Source organism: Cyprinodon tularosa, unplaced genomic scaffold, assembly GCF_016077235.1.
Source record: "Cyprinodon tularosa strain WSP-4 unplaced genomic scaffold, ASM1607723v1 ctg15, whole genome shotgun sequence".
Classification (NCBI taxonomy): domain Eukaryota; kingdom Metazoa; phylum Chordata; class Actinopteri; order Cyprinodontiformes; family Cyprinodontidae; genus Cyprinodon; species Cyprinodon tularosa.
The window spans coordinates 407,032-417,583 of record NW_024038331.1 but is presented as its reverse complement, the minus strand read 5'-3'; positions in this window follow the sequence as shown (position 1 = coordinate 417,583).

Sequence of the window (10,552 nt, the reverse complement as noted above, 5' to 3'; positions counted from 1 at the left end):
TGGTGCAGGCATGCACCTATGGACTGAAAACCCTGTGTGTTTTTGTGAGCATGTGAGATGCATCCTTGAATCAGCGGTGCAGGCGGACTCCTGTTTAATTGAGAAAGTGCTGGGCTCTGCAGGAGGACACTGGGAATGTGCATAGTTAAACTCTACTTCTCATTTGTCCTCGTGAAATGCTGATGCAAGGGCAGAGGCAGCGAGAAGCTGAAAGACTGAGGCACGGAAAGGAGGAGGGGGGCAAGAGAACGAGGAAGAAAGACTTAGACTGTATAATAGATTACCCTATTACTTCTGCTACCCTTCAGAATTACCCCCCACTCTCCCAGGAAGCCTGTCGCACATCCGGAGCTCCACATTCATGCTCTGCTGCACACATAGGATGGAGAGTGACCCTTTGAGGCGAAAAGAATGATGGCCAAGTAAAAAAAAAAGCAGGAATAACAGCACATTTAAAACAGGAGAGGAAGCAAAATTATAAAGCTTCTTGTGGCCCTCTTTTTAATTTGTGCAAAACTGATTTCATGCATTGCATGTTGTTGTGCACTGAGCAACCAGTGTGACACAGAGCCAAGACACTAAATTCATTAAGCCTCATAAAGACACAGCTTGGAGGCACTGAGGCGTGGGTGACATCTGGTGGTTTGCCTTCCAAGTGCACACTGGCTCTAACTCAGCACTGGCAGGAGTGTTGTCAGGGAGCAGTAAGGTGGTGGTCTTACTTTACACGGAGGAGGGTGGGATAAGCAAACCAGGATGGAAATGAGATGTCTATTAAGAAACTATGCTGTCAGGAAAATGAAGCCGAATTAGAAAATATGTTGCATATATTTTTATTCAGCACCTTTAAATAAAACTATTTAGAAGAATAGAAAAGAAAATCCCTTTATTGAGGAAATTACAACTGCAAAATATTATAACAAAAGAGGTCACACAAATGTAGACCTTAAAAAGTTTATAAATATAACAGAATAATTACAGAAGAAAACAAACAAATAGCACTGTACTGTACAGTGTTTTTACAGTATAAATACCGTACTTTGCATCTGGAGAATAAATAATCAATATACAGCTGTGGACATTTTTTCAGTATGTGTGAAAAAAATAGCAGCAAACACCAGAGATGTGCAAATATATCAGCTGCATGCAGAGATGGCAAAAGTACTCACTTTCCGTACTTGAGTAAAAGTACAGATACTTGTGTAACAAAATACTCTGGTAAAAATGGAAGTACTGATTAAACTTCTTTACTCAAGTAGAAGTAACAAAGTACAGGCTTGTAAATTTACTTAAAGTATAAAAGTAAAAGTAGAAACCACTTTTTTCATGCCGTTGCCTACATTTTAAATGGATGTCTGCCAATAGGACTAGATCTCCGTTGTGTTCATTTTCAATCATCTCGTCGTCCATACTACTATGCTAACGCCACCGCCACCAAGCTGCAATGATTTACCGCGAATGAATACCGCCGAATCTGTCGATTCATCTTGTAGTGGTGCGTCAAATGCAACGTAGATTCCCATCCAATTAGTTTGAATTTGGTATTGATGACGTGAAAAATAATAACGGTAACTCCATTGAAATGATTCAAAACTAAAGTAACGAACCAATATTTTAAAATGTAAGGAGTAGAAAGTACAGATATTTGTGTAAAAATGTAAGGAGTAGAAGTAAAAAGTCGCCATAAAAATAAGTAGTAAAGTAAAGTAAAAATATCAGAAAAATCTACTTGAGTACAGTAACGAAGTATTTGTACTTCGTTACTTCCCATCTCTGGCTGCATGTTATTTAACTTATTTATCTAAGTGACTAAGACAGAAACTGTGGGAAAATCTGCATGAATGTAACAACTTATGTTGGGAACAGTGATGGAGTCTTACAGCTGATGGGAGGAAGGTTCTGTGGTAACGCTCCCTGGTGCATTTAGGGTACAGCAGTCTGCACCTATTTAAAAAATTTGTACTTGAAATCTTTTTTTATATGTTGCAGCTTTTCTCATTGTGAATTTTTGACCATTTGTCTTTGCAAAACTGCTAGAGCTTGGTCAGATTGGATGGATAGAGTTAGCGAACAACGTTTTTTGAGTCTTGACACTGATTCTTAATTGGATAAAGGAATGGACTTTGACTGGGCCATACGGACATATGAACATGCTCTGATCTAAACCGTAATTATAGAGGCTCTGACTACAAGTTTGGTATTTTAAAAGATAAACCTTTGCCATCATTTTAAGTCTTCTTTCCTTCTGTAAAGTCAAAACAGTTGGATTTGAGATGAGATTACATTCTGCTCAGATGAACCATGTAATTAGATGAATCCAACAACTAAAGGGCCAGAAAAATACACCAAATCACAACTGACATCTAAATAAAGCAGTGCATCTGATAAAAGTGATGTCATGATTTATTAATTAAAATAGTGTTTTATTTAGCACTATTTTAGTAAAGGGGGTTGATTTCAAACTCTCATTAATTTTTATATTTTTATTCCAAGACCATGTATGTTTTCCATCCTGCTTTACATTTATGCACCACATTATAATGCCCTATCACATGAAGCCCTAATAAAATACACCGAAGCTTGTGATGTGCCAAAACTTGAAAGGATATTTTGGGTGTGAATGTATTTGCAAGCTGCTGTATATGATGAGGATAGTTGGATTAGAGAGATGAGCCTCTGTATGAAAACTTGCTGTTGATTTCCCTTTATTCTGGTCTGACCACAGTTAATGCCCCACTGTGCTCAATGATGAAAGCCACTCCTGACAATGCAGCCATCAGCCATCTACCATTGCTCCTGCTGTGCTGTGTGTTTTTAATTACCCTGCTGATTGGATTAGGCCCTTTCCTACGCTGACATGTCCCTCTGCCTAATAGGATGTTATCGACGAAAACCAGCACTTCCCTGCGAAGTCTGATTTTTGTCAGAGTCGCTTTTTCCGTTGTCTGGAATTAAGTAGATGAAGTTCTCCTGTGATGGATTTTAGTTACAGCCTGTCGCAGCAGGTCCAGGAGAAGGAAAACTAGACCCTAATCCAATAAAATGTGTGAAAGCGTAAATTCAACAAAGAAGGATTTTTGTTGCCGAAAACTAGCAACAAATTCTAGCGAGGATAAATAAAGGAAATGCCAACTACCTTTTTCTAAAGCTCCCCTAAAAGACATAGAGCTTCTTTGTAGATTGTGACTGACTCCATGTGATGGACTTTAGGCAATGCCGTTCGGCCTGCACATCCATGTAGTCTGAGGCTCAGGTAATGCTTATATGCCTCACAGTGTTGACTGATAAAATCAGATCTCATGACGTGAGCATATTCTATAATCCACCTAAAGCGGAGGTCATTCCATCCTTTCATTGAAGCAACTGTCCACATGTTTTCCATAGTACATAGGTCCTCAGCAATTGATTTTTCATTTTTTTTATATGAACATGCTTATAGTGTGTCTGTCAACCAGGTTAAAATTCAGATTTTAAAATATTTTTTGTAATCAAACAATAAAACTGGATACTTGGCAGAAAATCTGTAATTTAATAATCACATAATGTTTGCATCAGCTAGGTGGGATTTGGGAAGAATTTAGTAGTTTAAGCTTTTACTGCACATTCATTCAGAGAGCCATCCTGTGTTATCGATAAAGGTAAAGTTATCTTGGAAAAACCTAAAGAAGCCCAAACTTGCTTACCATTTTCTTTAACAATTTTACATCTAAAATAATGTTAAATAGATCTAGATTCTCTATACTGTTTATAATGTTGGTCATAATGTGGCTAAAACACCACTTTATCCCTCTTTAATTAAATTCAGATTATTTTAAGCACATCACCAAACTCAATCTTTAATCATGTAATTGAATAATAATAACAATTTAGCTTTACTGATCTCACACTGGAGAAATTAACTTCTGCATTTGACCCATCCTCTTGGGGAGCAGCAGGCTGCCACTTTGTGGCTCCGGGGAGCAGCCTGGGGTTAAGGGTCCTACTCAGGGACCAAGAATGGCAGTTGGTGGGAGTTGAACTTAGAACCTCCCGGACCCAAGCACAATGCTCTAACCACTAGGCCTCCACTCCCCTTTAAAAAAAAAACACACAGAAAGACCCCAGGCCGGGAATCAAACCCAGATCCTTCTTGCTGCAAAGCAGCAGTGTTACCAACTGCACCAATGTGCAGACATGTTGCTGCAATGTTGTGGCTGCTTACCTGTAAAACAAATCCAGAGAAAATTACATTTGTATCTAGAGATTTTCCTCATCTTTGTTATGTCTCACACCTACATGAGGTATTCCACATGGTACCTAATGTTATTGTAATTACACTGTCACAAATACAGAGCAACGAAATTGACTCTCTGCATTGAACCGATCCCCTTGGGAGCAGTGTGGGGTTTAATGGTCTTGCTCAGGGACCCAGACTCCCACTGACTGACACTGGGTCAGTCAGTGGGAGTGGGGCTTGAGCTCAGAACATCTGGATTGCAAGCACAATGCACTAATCACTAGGTCACCCTTCCCCTTTGATACCTTAGGATTGAGCCAATGGACCTCCAAAAGAGCAGCGGTTCAGAGCCCATCGTGTCCCCTGATGCAGCAACCACAGTGAGCAGGCAGCGATTTGATCCTGGTCAGGGAAACAGATTAGAAAGGAACAGTTCCAGAAACCACTAAGGAACCACTAAACCACTAAGGAAAAGCTGAAATGCTCTCACCACTCATGAATAATCTCCTCACCTGAATGGGGACATGACCCTTGAACTAAATCAAAACTAATGAAACAGAACCTGAAGACATCGAACAGAAAACAATCAATAATCTTGCCCCGATTGCTGGGCTGAACCATATATATAGCAGAGGGAGCAGGTGAATAAGATGAATGATAATAAGAGAGCGGGAGGGAACATCAGGTGAATGAAGTGAGAAATTAAGTTATGCTATGGGGCAGATCATAACAGCTCTACTGAGTATTCAGCAGCTCTTGATTTAGGAATGTCAGATCCCTGATCCCTGCCTACAAACCTCTTATCTGTAGAACCACAATCATCATCTGAACCGGTCAGGTTTGGACTGAAGATGCCTGCTAAGCCCTTGGCAAAAAAGCAAAAAAGAACACAAAGAAAAACAACTGCTAAAAAAGAACTAAAACAGGGCATCAAGAAGGAAAAGCCAAGGAACCAGCAGCTTACTGAGGAGAACTTCGACAACAATAACCCACAAAGCATGTGAAGAGGAATCCGGACCATCACAGAATATAAGCACAGCAACCAGCATGACCCAGTTCTGTCTATAACCTCAAACAGCTTCTTCTCACACTTTGATTCTCCTAGCAGCAGAGGGACTGAACATCCTTTTAGGCCAGAGGTACAGCATCTGCCTCTCATCCTGCAGCTCCAACAACTGACCTCCATTATGACAGTGATCAATACTAATAGTACTGCAGGTCAAGACATGGTTCTGAATTGGACCCTAGACATGTGCATTGTTTTTTGCATGAAGGTCATCAACACAGGCCCACCAAACGGTCGAGTTGGCCTTTTTCAGTTTCTTCACATACGACTGCTTCTCCAGAGAAGAGTCAAACAATGTAATGCAGAGGTTCTCCAGCAATAATCTCACCCTGAAATCCAGTAAGACCAATGAGTTCACAGTGGACAACAGGAAGTCCAGGAATACCAGAAAATGCTCATTTCTACATACAGGGGGAGGTGGTGGACCATGTCGACGGCATAAGATTCGTGGTCATTCACATGAACATTACCAAAGAATCTCTGACCCCTCCCACACTGAGAGCATGGGAGCTGCTTGTCACAGAAGATGAAGGACTTAGTCTTGGTGGTAAAGACAGCATGGGGGATTGTGGGATGTCATCTACCAGACCTGGATTCAGTTTATTTCAAATTCAGAAGAGGGGCAGACATATTGCCAAAGATCCCACCCGCACTGTTTGTTCCACTTTCATCATGAAACCCATTCAGGAACATTAGATCCAAAACAAGTAGTATCAGAAACAGTTTTTTTCCCGAGAGCGATAGTTGGAGGGTTGACGCTGTTCCCTAAAATACCCTACTTCTCCTCCTTGTTCTTTGCTCCCTCCATTGGCCCCACTGTTGGCCCCAGCTCCACACAGACTCATGGTCTTGACTAGATGGTACTGCAACCATCTGTGAAGACAATTGTCCCCCTGAAATCAGACATACCACACCTTCACATAGACAGAAACACACCCCTCTTTGGACAGACACAACATCACAAACACACATAACCACTCCTGCTCACAGTCTTATAAACCAACAACCCATTTTCAACTCAATCCTACTTTAAATACTACATGTTCATGTGCATATGTTTTCTTCCAAGGATGAAAGAAAAGGGTGTTTATTGATTGGTACTCAGGTTTGCATATCTTAGAACAGGTTCAAAAGAAACTGTTCGTGCAGAGCATATTTTTAACGAACATGCAAAGCAATTTGAGTTTGTAACTCACCAGACAAATTGTGCAAATACTTTTTTGCGTCTGTGCCTTCAATCAATATGTAGATCATGTTCTAATCACCAAACTGCGGAAAATTCATTGGTGGAGGATAGGCAAATAGAAATCATTTACCAGGTACAAAGCAATTTTCCGAATGGAAAACTTAACTGCAGAAGCTGTTTTTGTATCTTTTTTAGTACTTCTGAAAATCAGTTGCAAACTGATAAACAAAAATATTTGCTGTTGTTGTTGCCACAAGAAAAGGAATCGGTAAAAAAAAAAAAAAAAACAGAAAGAGAGATGTTCTAAGCCAATGTAAACATATTTGGACCATCAAAAATAATAATAGACGACACTGATTAATGAACAAATTTATTAACTTTTTTGTGCATGTTTACTTGGTTTTTTAGTTAGTTGCTCCATTGGCCCATTGATTGATGGTCGGTTAGTTAGTTGGTAGGTCAGGTGACTAGTTAGAGGCTAATTAGTTGGTTTTTCAGCTGTTTGGTCTGGTCTAGACCACATGGTTGGTATTTTTCTCTGGTCAGTCGGTCAAAATCAGTTTAAGATTTAGTGGGTCAGTTATCTTTTTTTGGGGTTTGCTGTTTCTGTTGGTCTGTTTCATGTTTTATTAACATTTGATATAATTAACAACTGCACCATGTAAATTAATATACCTCTGTTTTTTTAATACACAAACTGCAAGGAGTTGAACAGTTAAGCTGTAGAACAAGATAAGTACACGCAAAGAACGCTTGTGCCAGATTTTTTTTTTTTTTTATCAGTAGCCAGAAGGCAGCAGGGTCAAAAATAACTGTGGCTGTTTTTTTCCCTTTCAGACTCCTTTGTAGTCTGTGTAGAAAACTTGAATCACTGTTGTTTCAAAGATAGATCCTGATCACATTTTACAGGTATGAAATCAAGACTTGCAAGGGGAGCATGTTTTTGGACATGCATATTCAGACTGAAAAAGATCATGCTGATTAGATTAGCCGGTTGTTTAGAGGTCTTACTTATATTAAGAGATTCTCAACTGAATATTGGAAAGATCTGTCACAAATGTAGGACAAATCTTTAAGCTCTAATCACAACCTTTATCATTTTAAGTCTAATTTGTTCCCCCTATCAGCGTTCAAGGGAGACATGTTTTTTTTTTTTCTCCCAACAGATTGGACTGAAGCAATTAACCTGACCAGCAGATAAACTGGCACAGGCTGAAGATTTAGGGCATGGAGCAGATTTGCCACTTACCAGCCCTAGCAATTAGAGAGGCTGAAAATATCCCCCGATTCGTTTCACTTTCTTAACAGTCAGAGGAGGATTTGCTCCAGAGGAGACTAACTGAAAATTTGCTGGTTTCTGTCCAACGAGCCAAGAAAAATTGACACTCAGCTACCAGCTATAGCGGTGTGGATTTACAGGCTTTTGGCAGGAGGTTTGAATTAATTGGAAGCCTTGCAGATGTGTATAATTTAGGACATCATCATTTAGGAACATTTATGGCCTCTGTAACTGGAACACACATAGAATGCAATAGTTCACTCCGATCGAAGCAAACTGAATGGTCCAGATTTAAAAAGCTCAAAGTATAATCAAAGTATAACACTAAGTTACAACGATAACAGTGAAATTATTTCAAAATTGCCAGTAATGTAGCAAATAAAGCATGCCGGAGAACAGAACTGCAAAATACAACTAGATTTTGAGATATTTATTTTTCTAACCAACAAATATCTGAAAAGTGTGACATATGTAAGGGTCCATAAAACCAAAGACTAAGAACCAATAGGGGCAGTGTTTTCACAGGGAAGACTAGTAGAAATGATTTGAATAAATAATCAATTTTGAGAGATACTTTCAAAAGAGATGTAATGAAAGCAATGTTGGGAAAAATGTTTAGATCGTAAAGAGTCTTTAAAGGTGATAATACAACCTTTTCTAGTACTTAGGAGAGAAAAAGCAGCATAGAAATTGGCTTTAAGTTCAAGATCCAAGTTTCTTCTTTCAAGAATAGGTTGTACCACATCATGTTTAAAAGAAACTGGGACACAACCTTAAGAAAGGGAGGAGTTCACCAACTTAAAGGTCCTTAAAGGCAGACCCTTAGCAAAAATATAAACAGGATGCCCAACCAGAGGAGATTTTGAGGGGGAAAAAAAGGTAAGTTCTCCTTTGAAACTTTTTAAAACACTTAATCTCTGAATATCCCCTTTACGCACTTATGGTCCCATATCAGTCGGTTATTTTATCCCCTTGGTGGTGTGGAGCGTTTCTGTTATCCCAGTACATGCCAGGGTTAATAATAAACTATGTTTTTAAATCAATTGATGGACTTAAACCCTCTTATTTATGTGAATTGTTCATTGCACATCAGCCCAGTAGAGCGTTGCGGTCTGCAGGACAACCACTGCTGGAGATCCCATGACCAAAAGTAAGCAGCAAGGTTATTGTTCTTTTTCAGTTGCTGGTCCTCGGATCTGGAACATTCTCCCTTCTGAGTTACGAGCCATCACTGACCCAACACTGATTAAAGTTGGGTTGAAAACATACCTGTTTAGATCTGTTTTTCAACTGCTGAGTGCATATGTAAAATGTATAAATTTTTTATTTATTGTGTTGAAACTGTTTTTATTGCACTTGTGGAAAACACTTTGATTCAGCAGGAGCTGTAAAGCACTACATAAGTAAAGCTTGATTGATTGATTGATTGATTGATTGATTGATTGATTGATTGATTGATTGATTGATTGATTGATTGATTGATTGATTGATTGATTGATTGATTGATTGATTGATTGATTGATTGATTGATTGATTGTCCATAGCTAGTTTGCAGGTGTTCTGAAAATACAGTTGTTTTCGCTTTTTTTTTAGCATTTAACCTCTACATATGTTTTGATAATTTTTTTCTGTTAGTTACCCTCAACTGTTTGCAGAACATATTACATTGTCAGTGCATCTGAACCTTACTGTTCTCTACTTTCTCTGATTGCAACATTTCTTTTTTGCAGTGTTTTCCTTTGCATGTATTTTGTTTTAGTCAATTTTTTTGTGTTTTATAGTCCCATTGTTTTGTTTCTAGTACTTTTTGTATTTGCTGACTGTTTATGTATTTCCAGTGCATTTGCACCTCCGGGCTACTATACTGTATACCTGTACTATACAGACACAAAATCCGAACAACACTGGGATTAACCATGATGAGCATTAAGCCTAATACAATCAATATTAAACTTCACAATGTTTTTTTTAGGTAAATAGATTTAATGGAACTATTAGATAAAATTGTGCATTAAAAAAAATGTAAAAAGAAATAAATGGGTCATGTTAGGTGTATTAATTCAGAATATAACAGGGAATGAATATTGGTTGTGAACATTATCTTTTTTTTTTTACTTAAACATTATTTTACCTTTTCAAAAGGAGAAGGTAATAAAATATATGAATAAAAGGAAACCAAGAAGGCTAATAAAACAGCAGAAATCTGACAGTATTTAGAAAGCAACACTGCCCCCGTTCAGTATGAATTCATTTATTCATGAATTGAACTTCACAGACATATTCTCACAAACCACTGTTCATGGAAATGCAGATAAGTTCAAATATAGACATACAATCAGGATAAGATACATTTAACCTTATATAGTCCTAATGTTGGCCTCAAGATGAATCTCACAATGCATTAAAGCAGAGAGTTTTCTGAACACTCCTTCCAACCATTATTTTTGCAGAATATTTTGATTGATAGTACTGGTATTACGTATATTTCAAAGTATCTAAATGTTCCAGGAAGCAGCGCTGGCACCATGATGTAATTTTACTGTAAACTAGCCTTGAAGTGAATTGAGTGATTTCTTTTTAATCTTACAATATTTCTGAAAGGGAAACCAATAAATAATCAGAGCAGCTGTCCAAAAGCCAAGAAGTGTTCAAAGAGAGCTTTAGAAATAACAGGATTAAGCAGAAGCAGCTGTTTCGATGGTGAGTAATGCACTCAATGCATCGATAGATTTATCATGGCATGCTTGTTCACAGAGCAAACCTCCACTGACGAAGAAGAATCATATTGAAACTTGCTTAAAGTTT